Below are 21841 nucleotides of genomic sequence, written 5' to 3'. Positions count from 1 at the left end.
CATTTGACCCAACATGTTGTTTTCTTCAGCATTTTTTTTTTGGATCTCCTTGACTAAGCTGCTGACTTGGTTTTTGTGTTTTTTCTGCATCTCCCTCATTTCTCTTCCCAATTTTTCCTCCACCTTCCTTACTTGATTTTCAGAATCTCTTTTGAGCTCTGTCATAGCCTAAGCCTAACTTCTATATTTCTTGGAGTCTTTAGATGCAAAAGCTGAAACTTTGTCATCTTCTGAGTGTGAGTTTTGATCCTTCAGGGGACCAAAGTAATTGTCTATGGTCAGGTTCCTTTTTTTTTTTTTCTATTTACTCATTTCCCCAGCCTGTGTCCTGGTTTGGTGGTATTTCCTGAGCTTTTGAGTATTATGGGGACACCCCTGCAAGGACTGCAGTTCCTTCAAATTCTTGGGGAGGCTCTGACTGCTCTCCTGCCTGTGTGTGACCACAAGCACACCCCTCTGCCCTGGGATTGTAAGGGAGGTCCCTGCTCTATGACAGTATAGGGTCTGAATATGGACCAAAGCCCCAGAATCCTGTCCCAGGGACAGAGGAGAGACCTCAACAGTCTCCCCCCACTCTCTTACCTTCCATAGGGTGAGTGCTCTGGAAGCAGCTGCTTCTTGGGTGGCTCTGTGGTCCTGCTTCCTTTTTTCAGGGATCTAGGCCATGTGGAGGCTGCAGCTGCTCTGAGGAGGGCCAAGCTGGTCTGGACTTTGTGCTCACTCTGGCAGAGGTTTCCCTGCTGATCTTTCAAGTTATGCTCGGTGCACCCTGGTTTGGTAGGTCAGGCTTTCAGGGACCCAGGTGCCCTGGGGCTGTTCCCAGAAGGCTAGAACTCCTTTGCTCCAGCATGCTGCTGCCCCCTCCAACCTTGCAGAACAGAGCCTTTCCACAATTTTCCAGGTTACCTTGGGCTGGAGAATTGCCTCACTGGATCTTTTTGTGGGTTATGTCTCTTGAACATTTAGTTACAGGCATAATTTTAAAGTTTTTAAAATATTTTGTAGAAAACTCCTAGGAAAGGCTGTTCTCCTGCCATCATCTTGGCTCTGCCCCCTCCTAACACTTAGAAAATATTTAATAAATGTTAGGCATTTTTCCCTTTTATTTATTTATTTGTTACTTTTAACATTCATTTTTAAAAATTTTGAGTTCCTATTTTTCTCCTTCCCTCTCATTCACTGAGAAGACAAGCAATATGATATCAATTATACATGTAAGGTCAAACAAAGCATAATTCCATAATTTTCCATGTTAAAAAAAAAGCAAGAAAAAGAGTAAAAAAAGAATGCTTTAATCTGTACTTAAAGTTCACCAGTTCTTCTATGGAGGTAAATAGCACTTTGCCTCATGGTTCTTTTGGAATTATCTGGGATTCATCTGATGACAGATCCCTGTTTGTTGTCACAACAAAGTGAGCACAAACATTGTCTCCATGGCCAATGTTCTATTCACTATACTACCTAGCTGTTCATTGACTGGGGAATGTAGAATGTAGGATGTAGAATGTAAAATGTTGAAGAAAGTCAAAATGAATGGCTAAAAAAAACATTAACTGTAGTGTAAGAAATGTTGAATAGGAACAATTCAGAGAATATTGGGAAGGCTTACAAACTGATACAAAGTTAAAAAAGCAGAACCAGGAAAATAATATACCCAAAGACTATATAACTATGCAAACACAATGAACCAAAAAACTAAATGGAATACTAAAAAATCATAATGGTCAAACTGGGCCCTTGAAAAAAGTTGAGAAAATGTACTTTCCCCATTTCAATGTAGAGGTGACAAATTACAGGTGTGGAATCTTGCATATATTTATTGTCTGACATAGTTAATGTGTTGATTAATTTTATTGAACTTTTTCTTTTTAAAATCTTATTACAAGAGAAAGACCTTTGGGTGGGTGGGGAGGGTTGTATTCAGCAATTAATATGATGCTCAATTCTAATGCATCAATAAAAATATAGTTAAAAGACATTTAAAAAAGGCTAAAAGTGTTACTCCCTTGGGGTGGGGTAGGGGAACACTTGAATTTTTAAAAAAGACCAAGACTTAAGTCAAAGGAATTAACTCCATGGTAGAATTTATGGCATTGGGGAGCAAATGAAGGAGGAAATAGAAAAGGGAGGTGTTAGTGTTTTGGAAATCAGACATATGTGTAGTCATGATCTGAAGGAGAGATGGAAGAAGAGAGCTATGGAACTGGGTGTCAGTTATTATATCAACGATCTGAGCACAGGGCTAAGCCAGATGGGAGCAAAGAGTGAGATAGGTGGCAAGACCTAATGTTTTGCATGAAATTTCTTATTACTATCAGCATTATGGAATAGTTTTCTCCATACCTTGAAGACTTTGGAACTTACTCCTTTTTCCAACCAGTCAGTCAACTTGTCAGTCAGTCAATAAATAGAAGTGTCTACTTTATGCCAGACACTGTGTTAAAGACTAGGGAAAGGGGGCAGCAAGGTGGCACAGTGGGTAGAGCATGGGCCCTGGAATCAGGAATACCTCAGTTCAAATCTGAACTTGGACACTTAATAATTGCCTAGCTGTGTGACCTTGGGCAAGTCATTTAGCCCCATTGCCTTAAATTAAAAAAAATTTAAGGTTTTTGCAAGGCAAATGGGGTTAAGTGACTTGCCCAAGGCCACACAGCTAGGTAATGATTAAGTGTCTAAGGCCAGATTTGAACTCAAGTACTCCTGACTCCAGGGTTGCTGCTCTGTGTCACCTAGCGGCCCCCTAAAAAATTTTTTTTTAAATATTAAAAATTAAGACTAGGGAAGGGAAGAGAGGCAAAAGACATTCCCTGCCCTCAAGGTGATCCCAATTTAATGAGAGAAGATAATATCTAAAAGAAAGCTGGAAAGCAAAGGTGGCAGCTAGGTGGAAGAAGGTGCCAAATGTCAGGGCATGATGAATCCCCAGGGGCAGGGGTTATTAATGAGGAAGGAGTTCTAGGTCTGAACTGAAATGGAAGGATGTACAAGCATAGGAAATGAAGGGGAGAGCAAATTATTTGAAAACTTTGCATTCTTGAAGGCCCCAGGGTAATGATTCTGTAAGAACCAAGGCTGGAAGTTTTATCAGATAATCACAGCATGCTGAATCTGATGAGAGATTCCCTGTTTGTTGTGACAACTGAATATAGAACTATATTAGTTCATTTAAGGGGTTCAGTTTTTTAACCTCATCTGGTTGTCATTTGTACTTTTCCTTTTTTTATTAGTTCAGTAAAATAGCTGTGCATGTTAGATAAAAAAAAAATTAAACCAATCTTCAAGGGAAAAAACAATTGGAGTTATCTATGCATTGCTACATTTTACAAAGAATCTCAAATGTTGTAGTGGGAAGGATCCTTTGGGTTAATTTAGTCCTTTTACTTTACAAATGAATAAGATGCAGAGTAGGAAAAGTCCCTGAAATCATACAGCTCGTTAATCTCCAAAGTAAGACTAGTTTAAATATCATGGACTGCAACAAGAATGAGCAGTGGTTTTTGTAGTGAGAACTACTGACCCAGGAAAAAAACCTATTGAAACACAGATTTCATGCAGTTAACAATGATTTATATTCTATTTATATTCTACTTTAATTTTCTTTATTTAAAAAGAGTTATTGATACCTTTTGTTTTTATATCAATTCAGCTTCTCAGTCATGCCCAAATCATTCTTCTCCCTTCCTCTTACATTGAAATCTGACCTAACAAATCAAAAAAAAGAAAATTCATGTGAAATGTGAAATGTGAAATTCATGTGAAAGCAATCCATACAGCAACTATTTTTGATGATATATATATATATATATATATATATATATATCTATATACCATCAAAATAGTATATATATATGCACCAAATCATACCTGTAGTTCCCCCCATCTCTCTAATGAGAGGAGGAAAATATATTTCATCCACTATTTTTCCAGATCAAAGCTAGAAATGATAATCAATCAGTTTCCGGTGACTTTCAGTGTAATTTTCAGTTTACATTATTTTAGTCATTATGTATATTGTTTTGGGTTTGATCACTTCATTTTTAATAAGTTCATGAAATCACCAGTCAGTCATCATTTGAAGAAGCATTTATTAAGTGCCCCCCCCAAACAACAAACTACTGAGATTCAAAAAGTCAAAACAGTTCCTGTCTTTTAGGAGTTTTCATTCTAATGAGGAAAACCACATGCAAATTACTGAGTACATAAGATAAAGAGAGTGTAGAAAGATTTTCTGAGAGGGAAAGGCACTTGTCAGCTAGGAGTGGAAAAGACCTCCCAAAGAAAGTGGAATTTGAGCTGAGTCTTGAAAGAAGGCAGGAAAATTTAGAAGTAGAATTTTCCAGGCAATGGGGAGAATTGTTGAGGAAGCATGAAGATGGGAGTCAGAAATAGACACTTTGGTATTGAAATAGAAGATAGATTAGAATAGTAGGACTAACTAGAAGGCTACTTAAGAAGTGAGGATGAGAGATTATAAGAGCCTGAACTACTGTAAAAACTATATGAGAAAGAAGGGAACATATATGAAAGATTTTGTAAAGATTAAAAAAATGTCAAGACTTAGGAGTAGATTGCATATATAGAGAGTGAGAATGAGGAGTAAAGGATAACATCCATTAGTGAGCCTGGGTGACTTGAAGAGCATGGTATCCTTTACACTAAAAAGAAACTGAAAAGAAGGAATGATTTGGAAAGAAAGATAATGAGTTATACTGAGTTTGAAATAAAACTATGGGGCATACTGTTCATAATGTCAAAGAGGCAGTAGTATCAGAAAGAAGGAAAGGCTGCATATAATAAATTTGAGAATCATCTATATGGAGATGATACTTGAATGATACTATGAGCACTGATAGCTAAGTGAGAGAGTATAACTGGGAGAGAATAGGACTCAGGGTGGGGCCTTGGGACATATCCAAATTAATGGGTGTGACAAGGATGAAGAACTGGCAAAGGAGCTTGAGGAATTGGACAGATCAGAGAAGAAGAAGAAGAATCTTGTGTTACAAAAAGCCTAGAAAGGAGAGAGAGTCTCAAGAAGGAGAACATTATCTGTGGTAACAAATGTCACAGAGAATTCAAAAAGTTAAGAAGCCTAAAAAAAATTAGATTTAGCAATCCATTAATTATTTTTCTTATGAGACAATGTTCCATTACATATATAGAGGCAAAAAAAAATTTACTTAGATTTCTGGGGAAATTCTAGAATGAATTATTAAAGAGATGGTTGGCAAACATGTTGAAAGGTGTGATTACAGAGAATTATCATGAATTCAACAAAAACAAATCATACCAGACAATTATCATTTCATTTCTTGCCAGGATAGTTAAACTAGTAGATGGGTTTAATTTTGTGAATATAATTTATCTAAATTATAGCAATATTTTTTTAAATAAATGGCTCATACTAGTCTCGTGGAAAAGATATAACTATATGGATTAGATGATGATTCAATTTGATCGATTCATAATTGTTTGGATGACTGAATTCCAAGAGTATTAATAGCTCAATGCCAACATTGAAATGAAATGCTCAAGGGACATGTATGGCTCCATGTTGTTTTATCATTTTACCAATGACTTAGAAAGCATATGCTCATCAGTTTTGTGGAGGTCATTAAAATGGGAAGAATAACTAACATGATGTATGACAGTCATGTTCCAGGAGGATCTTGGTAGTTTAGAGCATTTAGTTGAATATAATAAGTTGAGATTCTAAAAAGAAAACTATAAAGTTAGTTTGAGTTTGTATCTGACTTTAGACACTTACAAGGTCTGTGGCCCTGGGAAAGTTATTTAATCTCTGCCTCAGTTTCCTCATTTATAAAATTATAAAAATAGCATCCATCTCCCAGGGTTGATGTGAGGATCAAATGAGGAAGTAATCATAAAGCACTTGGCACAAAGTCGATCCTATTTAAATGTTAGCTATCATCACCATTATTTTCATAAAATACTTAGATGATATGTTCATCAGCTTTATACATAGTATAGATATGGCACATAGTAAGTCTAATATAAATGCAACTATTAGTTTTATTAAAGTCTTGTTTTACATGTATACAGTTATACACGTATAGCTATCAGATTACTCACTGTCAAAGGGGAGGGGTGAGGGAAGGGAAGGAGACAGAAAAATGTGGAACTCAAATCTTGCCAAAAAAGAATGTTGAAAACTATCTTTGCATGTGGTTGGGAAAAAAGTTGGAAAAAAATAAAATTTTAAAAAGTATTGTACTTGGTTGTGAAAAAGCAACACTGCAAGCATATTTGATGAGGGAGATATGGTTAAGCAACAGTTCTTCTGAAAAACAATCTTGGGATTTCAGTGGACTGCCAGGTCAATGTGAATCAGCAATGCAAAAAAAAAAAACTAATGCAACCCTTCAACTCTATTAATAAGATATATAGTTTTCAAGAATAGAAGAATAATAGTCCCACCAAACTCTGTCTACATCAGTATTAAAGTATTTTAGATCTGGTCCCCATAATTTGAAAAAAAGCATTGGTAAGGTGGAGTATACAGAAGAGGGTAGGACCCTTATTGAGAACCTAACCTCATATTTTAATGAAAAAATTGAGTACATTCACCAAAAGTTTTCTTTTCTACCTCCCCCCCTCATCTCACATCACGTAGACACCTTCCACCATTCTCTCCTTCATCCCTGCCCCACATGAAGAGGTAGCTCTTCTCTTTACCAAAGTGAAGCCTTCTATATGTATAAGGGATCTCAGTCTATCCCATCTTCTCCAGGAGATTGTCCCCTCTATACCATCCTCATTATCTAATTAATTTCATTTCTTCTATTGGTTAATTTTTTTTCAGGTTTTTGTAAGGCAGATGGGGTTAAGTGGCTTGCCCAAGGCCACACGGCTAGGAAATTATTAAGTGTCTGAGGCCGGATTCGAACCCAGGTACTCCTGACTCCAGGGCTTGTGCTTTATCCATTATGCCACCTAGCCACCCCTATTGGTTACTACTTATAAACATTCATGTCCTCCCCATTCTCAAAGAATTCTCACTTGATCTGTCCACCCCCATTAGCTCTCAACCCATGCTTTTGCTCCTTTTTAAGTTAAAAATTCTTGAAAAGGCTACATGGAATCAATTCCTCCACTTTTACAAATTCTGGCCTCTGACTTCCTCATTCAACTAGAACTACCCTTTCCAAAAGATCTCCCCCCCCCCACTTAATCAATAATCTCTTAATTCTGAAATCTAATAGTCTTTTCTCAATTATCATCCTTCTTAATTTACCTGAAGCCTTTAAAAATGTTGATAGTATCTTCTTGATACTTGATCCTCTCTTCTCTACAGATGTTTTTAGATGATGCTCTTACCAGTTTCCCTCCAATCTCATCACTGCTTCTCAGCTTCCTTTGCCTGATCTACATCCAGGTCATGCCTACTAATTGTAAGTGTCTTTAAGATTATTCCCATGGGGTGGCTAGGTGGCACAGTGGATAAAGCACCTGCCCTGGAGTCAGGAGTACCTGGGTTCGAATCCGGTCCCAGACACTTAATAATTACCTAGCCCTGTGGCCTTGGGTAAGCCACTTAACCCTGTTTTGCCTTGCAAAAAAAAAACCCTAAAAAAAAAGATTATTCCCATGTGATGGGCAACCATGGTTTTCAGGTTTTTACTATCACAAAAAGTGCCTTCGTGAATGTTTTGGTATGTATATGGATTATTTTTTTCTGTCTTTGACATCTTTGAGATATATGCCCAGGAGTCAGTATATCTTGGTGATTTTTCCCATATAGTTTCAATAGTTCCTTAGAATTTGTTATATAAAATGTTCAACTCACCTACTTTTAAACTTTGAAGCAGGGAACCTAAATTTCATTCAATAAACCAGGGAGTTAGTGTGGTATAATGAAAGAAATCTAGGCTTAGGAATAAGGAAGCCTGAGTAAACTAAGTATTCAAAGCTCTGTGGTTCCTCAAGTACTTGTCTGAAAGGAAGTCACCTCTTCTCACTAGTGCTCAGTTTCTTCATCTATAAAATGAGATGCTCTAACATTCTGGAAGTTGTTTTTTGACAGCTAATACAAAAAACCTCCTTCAAGTGCTTATTATAGCTAGTTAATAAAGTGATATAAAAAGAGGGGAGAATAAAGAAGATAACTATATGAAAAATTAAAATACAGGTATCAAAAGGAATTAAGGGAAAAGTTATGTAAGAAGTTAAAAAAAGATTCATTGATTGAAATTGATTGTGTTGAGAGAGAAATCATATCCTTGAGGAGAAAATAAAATATTAGAGCTAGCAAAATTGTGTAGTACATAAGACACTTTTTTTTAAAAAATGAAGGTAATAGTCTTTGGTCTTTGTTTAAACTCTATAGTTCTTTCTCTGAATAGAGATGGTATTCTCCATTGCTGGTACTCTAAAATTGTCCCTGATTATTGCATTGATGGAATGAGCAAGTACTTTAAGGTTGATCATCATCCCCATGTTGCTGTTAGGGTGTACAGTGTTCTTCTGGTTTTGCTCATTTCATCCAGCATTAGTTCATGCAAGTCTTTCCAGGCTTCTCTGAAATCCCATCCCTCTTGGTTTCTAATAGAACAATAGTATTCCATAACATACATGTACCATAATTTGTTCAGCCATTCCCCAATTGATGGACATTCACTCGTTATATCTTTATTTTAGAAGGAAATAGAGTAGCAAAAAATTATAAGATTATATAAGATCAACTCCAACCTTCCCAAACTCAAGCAGAAGGGTTTCTATCCCAGACAAAGAGTCCCTTGTCCATAGTGAATATGGGAAAGGGCTTTTAGAATAGTGAGTATATCTTTAGAAACTATAGTAAGAGGAGGCAATTTCCTTTGAGTTGAAATAGTACTTGATTTGGAGTCTGAAATCTTGTATTCAAATCCTGGTTCTGCTTTTTACCTGTAGAACCTTGGTCAAATCACCATAAAATGAGGGATTAGAATTATATCATAAAACAACTGATGCTTATATTGTGTAGTTCTATAAGATTTACAAAGTACTTTATATACATCATCTTATTGAATCCTCAAAATAATTTTTATAATACTATCTTTTTCCTTTCTTTCTTTCTTTCTTTCCTTCTTTCTTTCTTTCTTTCTTTCTTTCTTTCTTTCTTTCCTTCCTTCCTTCCTTCCTTCCTTCCTTCCTCCCTCCCTCCCTCCCTTTTTTTCTTCTTTCTCTTTCCTCAAATGAAGAAACTGAAACAGAGATAAGTCAAGGTCCAAGACTCATACAATCAGTAAGAATCTTGGATCAAATTTAGAATAGGTCTTCCTGAAGTCATTCTGAATTCAAGTCACACACTCTACAGATGAACCATGGCCCAGTGGAGATAACAGTTCTAGAATACTTTGTCTTAGAACATATTGGAGTGATATGGTTTGTTCTATGTGACATGCTTTAGGAATAAAGTTGAAGTCCATAAAAATGTTTCCAGGATGGTGAGGGACTTGGAGAACAAGCTACATTATTATTCAATGAAGAAGCTAGGGTCACTTGGCTTGGAAAAGAAGAGACTTGACAGGGGGTTGTTAGTTATCTTCAAGCATTTGAAAGGCTGGCAAATTGAACTCAATATAATAACATTTGCATGTCTATAATGAGTTCAAAATAAGAATTCAACTCATTTTCATTTACCTCATAGGGAGACCTAGGAGCAATACGAGTTACAGAGAAACAGATTTAGACTTGAAGCTAAATAAACTTTTTCTAGCATTTTAAAAAATCGAGTTCTATGATTTCATGAGTGTAATGAGATTTCAGTGGAGCTTTTCCCAGAGTAACACCTCTGTACTTTGTTTAAGAGAGTTGTCTGGTATATTGAGAGGTTGTGACACATCCTTAGCCAACAGTTCCTGTGTGTCACAGCTAAGTTTTGAACCCAGTTGTCCCTAACTCCAGGTCCTGTCCTCTATCCATTTCACACTTTCCTCTTTCACAATCTGGGTTATTCAAAATTAGAATGGAACACCTTAGGCTATGCTAGATTCCCCTTATCAGGGAATTTATATAAAGATTGTCTGTCAAGAATATTATAGAAGGTGATACAGTAGATAATGATGGAACTCAAATCAGAAAGACTCATCTTCCTGAGTTCAAATCCAGACACAGACACTTACTGTGTGACTCTGGGCAAGTCACTTAATCCTGCCTCAGTTTCCTCATCTGTAAAATGAGCCTGAGAAGGAAATGGCAAACCACTCCAGTATCTTTATCTTTGCCAAGAAAATCCCAAATGGAGTCATGAAATGTCAGACATAACTGAAAAAGACTAAACAACAATAACAAATCATAGAAGGACTTTTTAGTCAAATATAAGGAAGGCTAGATTAAAAGACTCTTTGGTCCTTTCCAACTCTTAGATTCTGTGATGTCTAATGTCATTTCTGGTTAGAAAGCTGAAGACCTCAAAAGGATGCAGTATAAGAAATTCAGATTGAATGGTAGAGGGAATTTCCTGCCATTAAATGCTAACAAAATAGGTGACTAAAGGAGGCCAGGAATATCTGGGCCTATGATTTCGTTGGTATAGGAAATTCGCAGGGGAAGAAACTCCCTCTGCCAGTGAAGACTGGCCACTTTGATAATAGAATTGCCAGTTTCCTTCCTGTGTATCTTTTAAAAAATTCTAGATGCTTTTGTCTTCTACATGATTAGGCATTTTTTATTCAGATTTTTTCTCATTTGTGGAAATAACTGTGTGCTGAGACTTTTATACCCCAAGATCTCTCCCTCTCTGTCTATATCTATCTCTCTATCTATCTATACATATATATGTATATATGATTTGTGAAATGGACAATTCAGATTAGAGGTGTCCAGGGAGAGCCAAGTCTAACCCCTGCAGATTGGGAAAAGGGAATAGATTTTTTTTTTCCATTGCTAATAGTGGCTTAATTTATTGTTGTATTGATTTTCTATACTTAAGTTCTAATAATGCAGACAAAACTTAAAAGAATATGTAGGCATACATGCATCATCCATACCCCCAACCAAGAGCCTTGTTAAACATTTACCATCACCACAGTCCTGTTATTGTTGTTCAATTATTTCAAGTGTGTCTGACTTTTAAAAAAAAATTATTTGTTTATTTATTTATTTTGAATTTTACAATTTCTCCTCTAATTTCTTTTCCCTCCCTCCACTCCTCACAAAAGGCAGTGTTAGTCTTTGCATTGTTTCCATGGTATACATTGATCTAAGTTGAATGTGATGAGACAGAAATTATATCCTTAAGTCAGAAAAATAAAGTATAAGAGATAGCAAAATTATATATGATAACTTTAAAAAAAATTAAAGGTACTTGGGGCAGCTAGGTGGCACAGTGAATAGAGCACTGGCCCTGGAGTCAGGAGTACCTGAGTTCAAATCGGGCCTCAGGCACTTAATAATTACCTAGGTGTGTGACCTTGGGCAAGCCACTTGACCCTGTTGCCTTGAAAAAACTAAAAAAAAAATTAAAGGTAATAGTCTTTGGTTTTTGCTCAAACTCCACAATTCTTTCTCTGGATACAGATTGCATTGTCCATCACAGATACCCCCCAAATTGTGCCTGATTGTTGCACTGATGGAATGAGCAAGTCCATTAAGGTTGATCATCACCCCCATGTTGCTGTCAGGGTGTACTGTTCTTCTAGTTCTGCTTATGTCACTCAACATCAGTTAATGCAAATCCTTCCAGGCTAGGGAGTGGATTTTTTCCCCAGGAGAATGGAAGAAAACAAACTACATTAGATAGTCCAAGACCCTTTCTAACATTTAGATTTTAAGATTCTGACAGATGACCAGGCAAAATCCACCTCTGATATTCTTTTTTTTTAATTTACTCCCACATTTATTTATTTATTTATTTTTGGTTTATTTATTTTATGTTACTACAATAATCTTGTTATAAGAGTAAACATTACCCCCCCCCAGAAGATGAGAAACCTCAAGAACAGTGAGAGAGAGAAAAAAAATGTACTTAAGTCTGTGTTCAGATTCCAATGGCTCTGTTTCTGGGGTGAGTTGCTTTATCATGTCCACCAGAGATGTTGCTTCAATATTTTTCACACAGTTGCTATTACTAGCTGTATTTCCTTCCACTTTCATTTATTCTATTCTCTTCCCACTCTCATTTATTCTATTCTCTTTTTCCTTTCACCCTGTCCCTGTCCAAAAATGTGTTGTATCTGAGTAACCTCTCCCTCAATCTTTCCTCTCTTCTATCATCTATTCCCACATCCCCCCTCCCCCCATTCTCCCTTATCCCATCCCTTTCTTTTCATTCTTCTTTAGATTAAGATAGATTTCTATACCCAATTAAGTTTGTATGTTATTTCCTCTCTGAGCCATTTCTGATGCAAATGAAGGCTCACTCATTCCCCCTTGACTTCCCCTGTTCCACTCCATTGAAAAAAAGCTTTTTCTTGACTCTTATGTGAAATATCTTAGCTCCTTCTTCCTCTCCTTTCCCTTCCCAGTACTTTCCTTTATCACCTATTCACTCCATCTTTTTACTATATTATACCATTATATTCCACTCCTTCCTGTGCCTTGTCTATATAGGCTCCTTCTAACAGCACTTATAAATGAGAAAGTTCATATGAGTTATCAGTATCTTATTCCCACACAGGAATACAGACAGTTCAACATCATTAAATCCCTTATAATTTACTCTTCTTATCCACCCCCTCTATGGTTCACCAGAGTCCTGTATTTGAAGATCAAACTTTCTGTTCAACTCTGGTTGTTTCAGTAGGAAAGTTTGAAAGACCCCTGTTTCATTGAAAGTCCATATTTTCCCTTGAAAGACGTTCGGTTTTGCTGGGTAGTTGATTCTTGGTTGTAAACCAAGATCTTTTGTCTTCTGGAATATCATATTCCCATCCCTATGAGCCCTTAATGTAGATGCTGCCAGATCCTGTGTAATCCTGATTATAGAGCCATGGTAGTTGAACTGTTTGTTTCTGGAAGCTTTCAGTTATTTTCTCTTTGACTTGGGAGTTTTGGAAATTGGCTATAATATTCCTGGAAGTTTTTCTTTAGGGATCTCTTTGAACAGGTGACTTGTGAATTCCCTCAATTTCTATTTTACCCTCTGCTTCTAGGATCTCAGGACAATTTTGCTGTATTATTTCTTGAAGAATCAAGTCTAGGGTCTTTTCCTGGTCATCACTTTCAGATAACCCAATAATTTTTAAATTTTCTCTTCTGGATCTGTTTTCAAGGTTGGTTGTTTTTCCAGTGAGATATTTCACATTTTCTTCTAATTTTTGGCTTTTTTTGGAAGAGTTTTATTTCTTCCTGATTTCTTGCAAAGTCATCAGTTTCCTTTAGTTCCATTCTTCATTTAAAGGAGTTATTTTCTTCAGAGAGCTTTTTTCTCTCTCCCTGTCCATCTGGCCAATTCTGCTTTTTAGAGCATTCTCCTTTTGTTTTGCTTTTTTCCATTTGGCCTAAACTGGTTTTTAACAAATTATTTTCTATTTTTTTTGTATTTCTTTCACCAAGCTACTGATTTGGTTTGCATGATTTTTCTGCATCGCTCTCATTTTTCCTCCCAATTTTTCCGGCACCTCCCCTTTTTATTTATTTATTTTTTTAGGGTTTTGCAAGGCAAATGGGGTTAAGTGGCTTGCCCAAGGCCACACAACTAGGTAATTACGACTCCAGGCCAGTGCTCTATCCACGAAATCTAGCCTCCCCACTCCTCCTCCCTTAATTGCTTTTCAAAGTCTTTTTTTTTAACTTATCCATTTTCTTTTTTTCTTAGAGTCTTTGGATATAGAAGCTTCGAATTTGTCATCTTTTGAATCTTCCATAGGACCAAAGTAATTTTCTTTCTTTTTTTTTATAAAGCTTTTATTTATTTTGAGTTTTATAATTTTTCCCCTAATCTTATTTCCTTCCCCCCACCCCCCCCGAAGGCAATTTTTCAGTCTTTACATTGTTTCCATGATATGCATTGATCTGAATTGAATGTGATGAGAAAGAAATCATATCCTTAAGAAAGAAACATAAAGTATAAGAGATAGCAAGATCTGACAATAAGATATCAGTTTTTTTTTCTAAATTAAAGGTAATAGTCCTTGGTCTTTGTTCACACTTCACAGTTCTTTCTCTGGATACATATGGTATTCTCCATTGCAGACAATCCAAAATTGTCCCTGATTGTTGCACTGATGGAATGAGCAAGTCCATCAAGGTCGATCATCACCCCCAGGTTGCTGTTAGGGTGTACAATTTTTTTTTTAATTTTTAATTTTTTAGTTATTTTCATCCTTTTTTTGATGCTTTATTTTTAAATTATTTATTTACTCTTATTTTGTACAAATAATGTTTTTTTATACATTACTAAACTATTCTTGTTAAAGAGTAAACATAATACCCCCTCCCCTTCAAAAATATAGACCTGCATGAGTGATAAAGGGGAGAGAAAACAATTAAAATTAAAATAAAAAATAATAATAACAATAATAATTGTAGGTATGGCCAGGTGGCGCAGTGGATGGAGCACTGACCCTGGAGCCAGGAGCATCCAAGCTCAAATCTAGCCCTAGACAACCAACAATCACCCAGCTGCATGACACTGTTCAAGCCACCCCAACCCCACTGCCCTACAACCCCCCCAACATAAAATAAAATAGTAATAATAATAATAATAATAATAATAATAATAATAGTAGGGGTGCCCCGGGTGGCAGACAGATCACTAGCCCTTGAGCCAGGAGAACCCAGGTCCAAATCCAGCCTCAGATACCCAACAATCACCCAGCTGTGTGGGCCCAGGAAGGCCACCCAGCCCCATTTGCCCTGCAACCTCCCCCACCAAAAAATAATAAAAATAAAAAAAACGTACTTCATTCTGTGTTCCAACACCACCAGCTTTGTCGCGGGTGGTGGGTGGATCACATTCTTTATGATAAGTCCATGATAAGTCCACAAAGGTTACTTCCATATTTTTCCACCATTGCCATTGCTGATCGCATTTCCCTCCATTCATACTTCTCTCCTACCATGAACTATATTTTCTCTCTCCTTTCACTCTGTCTCTGCTGTAGGGTAGCTGAGTGGCATAGCAGACAGATCCCCAGGCCTGGAGCCAAGAGGTCCTAAGCCCCCCTACCACCCCTTAGGCCCAGTATCCACCTGGCCATATGGTCCCAGACAGGCCATTCATTCCCATCCCCTTGCAAGAAGTAAATAAGAAAATGTGTTATATCTGACCACTCTCCCCCCATGGTCCATCCTCTCCTCCTTTATTCACATCTCCACCCCTTCCCCCTGCCCCCTCCTTCTTACTCCAGATGTCTATACCCCATTGAGTATATTTGCTGTTTCCTCTCCTAGCCATCTCTGATGAGAGCAAAGGTTCCCTCATTCCCCCTCACCTTCACCCCTTCCATACCATTGCAATAGCTCATTGTAATAAAGAAAAATCTTATTATATGAATTATCTTAGCCTATTCCTCCTCTCCTTTTTCTTTCTCCCATCACATTTCCCTTTTATCTATTGACTCTATTTTTACACCACAATATTTCTTCAAATTCAGTTTTCTCCTGTGCTTCATCTATAAAAGCTCCTTCTACCTGCTCTATTAAATGAGAAGGTTCATATGAGTATTCTCAGTATCATTTTTCAATACAGGAATACATGTAGTTCATCATCATTAAGTCCCTCATATTTTCCCCTTCTTCTCCACTCTCTATGCTTCACCTGAGTCCTGTATTTGAAGATCAAACCTTCTGTTCAGCTCTGGCCATTCCAACAGGAACATTTGAAATTCCCCTGGTTCATTGAAAGTCCATCTTTTTCCCTGGAAGAGGACATTCAGCCTTGCTGGGTAGTTGATTCTTGGTTGCATTCTAAGCTCTTCTGCCTTCTGGAATATTATATTCCAAGCCCTATGAGCTTTTAATGTAGTTGCTGCTAAGTCCTGTGCGATCCTGACTGCAGTTCCACAATATTTGAGTTGTGTCCTTCTGGCTGCTTGTAATATTTTCTCTTTGACTTGGGAGGTCTGGAACTTGGCTATAATATTTCTGGGGATTGTTTTGTTTGGATCTCTTTCTCGAGATCGGTGGATTCTCTCAATTTCTATTTTGCCCTCTGCTTCTAGGATATCAGGGCAATTTTCCTGTAATAATTCTTTGAAAATGATGTCAAGGGGCAGCTAAGTGGCGCAGTGGATAGAGCACTGGCCCTGGAGTCAGGAGTACCTGAGTTCAAATCCAGCCTCAGACACTTAATAATTACCTGGCTGTGTGGCCTTCGGCAAGCTACTTAACCCCATTTGCCTTGCAAAAAAAAAAACACCTAAAAAAAAAGCAAATGATGTCAAGGCCCTTTTCCTGGTCATGACTTTCAGGTATTCCAATAATTTTTAAATGATCTTTCCTAAATCTGTTTTCCATATCTGTTGTTTTTTCAATGAGATGTTTCACATTTTCTTCTAATTTTTCATTCTTTTGGTTTTGAAGTATTGAGTCCTGATTTCTCATAAAATCAGCAATATGCCTGAGTTCTATTCTTTGTCTGAAGGATTTGTTTTCCTCAGAGAGCTTTCTTATCTCTTTTTCCATCTGGCCAATTCTGCTTTTTAAAGCATTCTTCTCCTCAATAACTTTTGGAACTGTTTTATCCATTTGACCTATGCTGATTTTTGACGTTATTTTCTTCAGCATTTTTTTTGGTTTCCTTGATTAAGCTGCTGACTTCATTTTCATGTTTTCCCTGCATCTCTCTCATTTCTTTTCCCAATTTTTCTTCTATCTCCCTCACTTGCTTTTCAAAGTCGTTTTTGAGCTCTGTCATAGCCTGAGCCCAATTTCTGTTTTTCTTGGAGTCTTTAGATACAGGAGCTTGTACTTCCTCATCTTCAGACTGAGTGTTTTGATCTTTCTTGGGATCACAGGCAAAGTGTTCCTCTTTTTTCTCTGCTTACTCATCTTTCCAGCCTGTGCCTGGTTTTGGGGTGCTTCCTAAGCTTTTGAGTATTATTGGGACACACCTCTCAAAAGGATCTCCGTGTATGAGGTTCTGTCTTCTCTCCTGGTCTGTGAATGACCACAAGAGCACCCCTCTGCCATGGGACTGAGGTGGGGGAACACTGCTGTTCTATGGGGGGGCCTAGACTGTGATCAGGATCTGAATGTAGTCAGAACCCCAGAGTCCTCTTCCAGGGATAGAGGACAGAGCTTCGTAATCTCTCTCCACTCCCCTCCCTAGGCTCAGCACTCATGCCCTGGGGGCTCCTGCTTACTGGGCTTCTGCTTCTGGTTCCTAGATCTGGGCTGCCATGGTCATGCTGCTTGCTGTGTGCCCTGAGGGATGGGCTTCATGTGCTAGCTCTGGCAGAAGTACCCCTGCTGGTCCCCCAAGTTGTGCCTGATGCTCCCTGGGGTGTAGATCAGGAAACTGCCCTCGCTGCTGTGAGCCATGGTTCCCAGTGCCCTGGGGCTGCCTCCAGGAGGCTGAAGTTCCTTGCTCTGGTGGGCCACCCCTCCAACCCTGTGGAGCCAAGCCTTTCCGCTCTTTCCCAGGTTACCTTGGGTTGGAGAACTGCCTCACTGGATCCCTCTGTGGGCTCTGTCTCTTGAAAATGTAGTTAGAGGCTTTAGCTTATAAGTTTTGTTCAAGAGCACCTAAGAGATGGTCCTCTCCTCTTGCCATCTTGGCTCCATCCCCTACAATGTTTTTTCTGGTTTTGCTCATCTCACTCAGCATCAGTTCATGCATATCCCTCCAGGCTTCCCTGAATTCCCATCCCTCTTGGTTTCTAATAGAACAATAGTGTTCCATGACATACATATACCACAGTTTGCTAAGCTATTCCACAATTGAAAGACAGTTAATTGATTTCCAATTCTTTGCCACCACAAACAGGACTGCTATGAATATTTTTGTATAAGTGATCTTTTTACCCTTTTTCATCATCTCTTCAGGGTACAGACCCAGTAGTGGTATTGCTGGATTAAAGGGTATGCACATTTTTGTTGTCCTTTGGGTGTAGTTCCAAATTTCTCCTCCAGAAATGTTGGATGAGTTCACAGCTCCACCAACAGTGTAATAGTACCCCAGATTTCCCACATCCCTTCCAACAATGCTCATTATCCTTTCTGGTCATATTGGCCAGTCTGAGAGGTGTGAGGTGGTACCTCAGAGAAGCTTTAACTTGCCTTTCTCTAATAATTAATGATTTAGAGCAATTTTTCATATGGCTATGGATTGCTTTGATCTCCTCATCTGTAAATTGCCTTTGCATATCCTTTGACCATTTGTCAATTGGGGAATGGCTTTTAAAAATTTTTTTGCAAGTCAATTTTAATTTATTATTACTATTATTACATAATCTTGTTATAAGAGTAAACATAACCCCCCTTTCTCCCCCCAAGAAGATGAAAACCTCAGAGAGAGAGAGAGAGAGAGAGAGAGAGAGAGAGATGTATTTTATTTTGTGTTCAAATTCCAATGGCTCTGTCTCTGGGGTGAGTTGCATTCTTTATCATAAGTCCACCAAAGAAGTTGCTTCAATATTTTTCCTACAGTTGCTATTACTAGCTTTACCTCCACTCTATTCCTCTCCACTCTCATTTATTCTATTATCTCTCTCCTTTCATCCTGTCCCTGTCCAAAAGTGTGTTGAATCTGAGTACCCTCTCCCTCAATCTTCCCTCTCTTCTATCACCTATTCCCCCCTTTCCCTCCCCCCGTTCCCCCTTATCTCATCCATTTCTTCTCATTTTTCTCTAGGGTAAGATAAATTTCTTTACTCTATTAAGTGTGTATGTTATTTCCTCTCTGAGCCATTTCTGATGAGAATGAAGGCTCACTCATTCTCCCTTGCCTTCCCCCTTTCCACTCTATTGAAAAAAAACTTTTTCTTGACTCTTATGTGAAATTTCTTAGCTTCTTCTCCATCTCCTTTCCTCTCCTCCCAGTACTTTGCATGACTCCATCTTTTTACTATATTATATCATTACATTCCACTCCTTCCTGTGTCCTGTCTATATCTATTCTTTCTAACAGCTCTTATAAATGAAGAAGTTCATAGGCATTATCAGTATCTTCTTCCCATGCAGGAATACAAAGAGTTCAATATCATTAAGTTCCTCATAGTTAGTCCTTCTCATCCACCCCCTCTATGGGTCACCAGAGTACTGTACTTGGAGATCAAAATTTCTGTTCAGGTCTAGTTTTTTCAATAGGAAAGTTTGAAAGGCCTGTATTTCATTGATAGTCCATCTTTTCCCCTGAAAGAGGATGTTCATTTTGCTAGGTAGTTGATTCTTGGTAGTAAACCAAGATCTTTTGCCTTCTGGAATATCATATTGCAATCCCTATGAGCCCTTAATGTAGATGCTGCCAGATCCTGAGTGATCCTGACTAGGGAGCTTCAGTAGTTGAACTGTTTGTTTCTGGCAGCTTTTAGGATTTTTTCTGATTTGGGAGTTTTGGAAATTGGCTATAACATTCCTGGAAGTTTTTCTTTTGGGATCTCTTTGAGGAAGTGATCAGTGAATTCCCTCAATTTCTATTTTACCCTCTGCTTCTAGGATCTCAGGGCAATTTTGTTGTATCATTTCTTGAAAAACGAAGTCTAGGCTGTTCTCCTGATCATGCCTTTCAGATAGCCAAATAATTTTAAAATTATTTCTATTGGATCCGTTTTGGAGGGCAGTTGTTTTTCCAATAAGATATTTCACATTTTCTTCTAATTTTTGGCTTTTTTGGAAGAGTTTTATTTCTTCCTGATTTCTTGCAAAGTCATCAGCTTCCTTTAGTTCCATTCTGCATTTGAAGGTGTTATTTTCTTCAGAGAGTTTTTTTTTAATCTCCTTTTCCATCTGGCCAATTCTGCTTTTTAAGGTATTCTTCTCCTCATTTGCCCTTTGCTTTGCTTTTTCCATTAGGCCTAAACTAGTTTTTAACATATTATTTTCTTCAGTATTTTTTTGCATTTATTTCACCAAACTGTTGATTTTGTTTTCATGATTTTTCTGCATTGCTCTCATTTCTCCTCCCAATTTTTCCTCCACCTCTTTTAATTGCTTTTCAAAGTCTTTCTTGAACTCATCCATAGTCTGAGCCAATTTTTCTATTTCTCTTGGATGTTTTGGATACAGAAACTTCGATTCTGTCATCATCTGAGTATGTGTTTTTATCTTCCATGGGACTAAAGCAATTCTCTATGGTCAGATTCTTCTTTTTTCTGTTGTTTACTAATTTCCTCAGGCCAAGGGTAATTAACAGCATTTCCAAGGCTTTGGTTTTTTTTTTTTGGGGGGGGGCATCCCACTGAGACCTGTGGGCAAACAACAGAGTCCTGTGCTTTGATATGTAGATGACCACCACACTTCCCTCTACCCTGGAGCTGCAAGGAGGAGTCCCTCTTGGCTACCTAGCATGGAAGCCCAAACTGCAACCCGGATCCCAGTGTGGGCAAACAGCAGAGTCCCACCCTGAGGGAGAGCAGAAAAACCTCTGCACTCTTCCCTGACCCTCCTACTATCTGTGAGCTGTGCTCTGGGGCTGCAGACTGCCCTCTCCAGGTTCTTGCTGCAGATTCTGTGGCCATTTTCCCCTCATTCCACACTCATTCTGTTGTAGCAGAATTCTCTCCTCATTCCTTCAAGCCATTCTGGGGCTGTGCTGCGACTGGGTCTTTTTCCAACTCTTGGTCTTGGTGAAAGCCACCTTTCCTGCAGAACTTCTAAGTTATCTTGGACTGGGAAAATGTATCACTCACTCTTTCTGTGGGTTCCGCCTTTCTAAATTTTGGCTAGAGTAATAATTTGTTGACTTTTGGTGTTTTGGGGGGAAAGAGTTCCCAGGAGATGCTCCCTTCATGCCACCATGTTGGCTCAGCCCCCCTCCAAAGTAATTTTCTATGGTCATAGTCTTCTTTTTTCTTTTGTTTGTTTATTTCCTCAGCCTAAGACTAATTTATACCATATTTCCCAGGCTTTGCGGTTTTTTTTGGGACACTCCACTGGGACCTTTATTCCTCCAAGGTCTAATACTCTCTTGCCTGTGCTTTGATATGTAGATGACCACAGGTGATTCCCTCTGCCCTGGAGCTGTGAGGAAGATTACTGTTCAGCTATCTTAATATGGAAACCCAAACTGCAACCTGGATCTGAGTGTGGGCAAACAGCAGAGTCCTGCCCCAGGGAGAGCAGAGAGATTTCTGCAGTCTCCCCTACCCCTGTGCTCTGGGGTGCAGGTTGGCTTCCCTGATTCCCACTGCAGGTTCTTACCACATGGCTGTTCTGTGGCTGGTGCTCCCAGACTCTGGTGCAGCAGAGTTCTCTCATTGTCCCTTCAAGCTGTTCCTGGTGATCCTTGGACTATGCTGTGCTGCAGCTGTGACTTTTTCCCCAACCCCGGTCCATTGAAACACACCTTTCCCATGGAACTTCTAAGTTATCTTGGACTGGGAAAATGTATCACTCACTCTTTCCATGGGTTCTGCCCCTCTAAATTTTGGCTAGAGTCATAATTTGCCAGCTTTTGCAGTTTTTTGGGGAAGGAGTTTCAGAGAAATGCTGCCTTCATGCTGTCATCTTGACTCCACCCCCACCCACCTCTGATATTATTGACAAAACAAAGTATGAGTGAAATAGCCCCATGCATATAGAGTCATATCAAAGACAACCTGATCAAGTTTATAAAGGTGCTCAGAGGAAAAAAAAAACCACAATTCTTTCATAAGAGGACTAAGATTGAAAGGATAAGGATAGCACAGGGAATGCTGATCATTTTCAGCCTAGGTAAACTCTTTCCTACCCCTATATGTGTCCCTTTGTTAAAAACCATGGGAACCACGACTATACCAGAATTTACCCCCCC

Source organism: Macrotis lagotis, chromosome X (genome assembly GCF_037893015.1).
Source record: "Macrotis lagotis isolate mMagLag1 chromosome X, bilby.v1.9.chrom.fasta, whole genome shotgun sequence".
Lineage (NCBI taxonomy): Eukaryota > Metazoa > Chordata > Mammalia > Peramelemorphia > Peramelidae > Macrotis > Macrotis lagotis.
Note: the sequence above shows the minus strand (reverse complement) of the source record.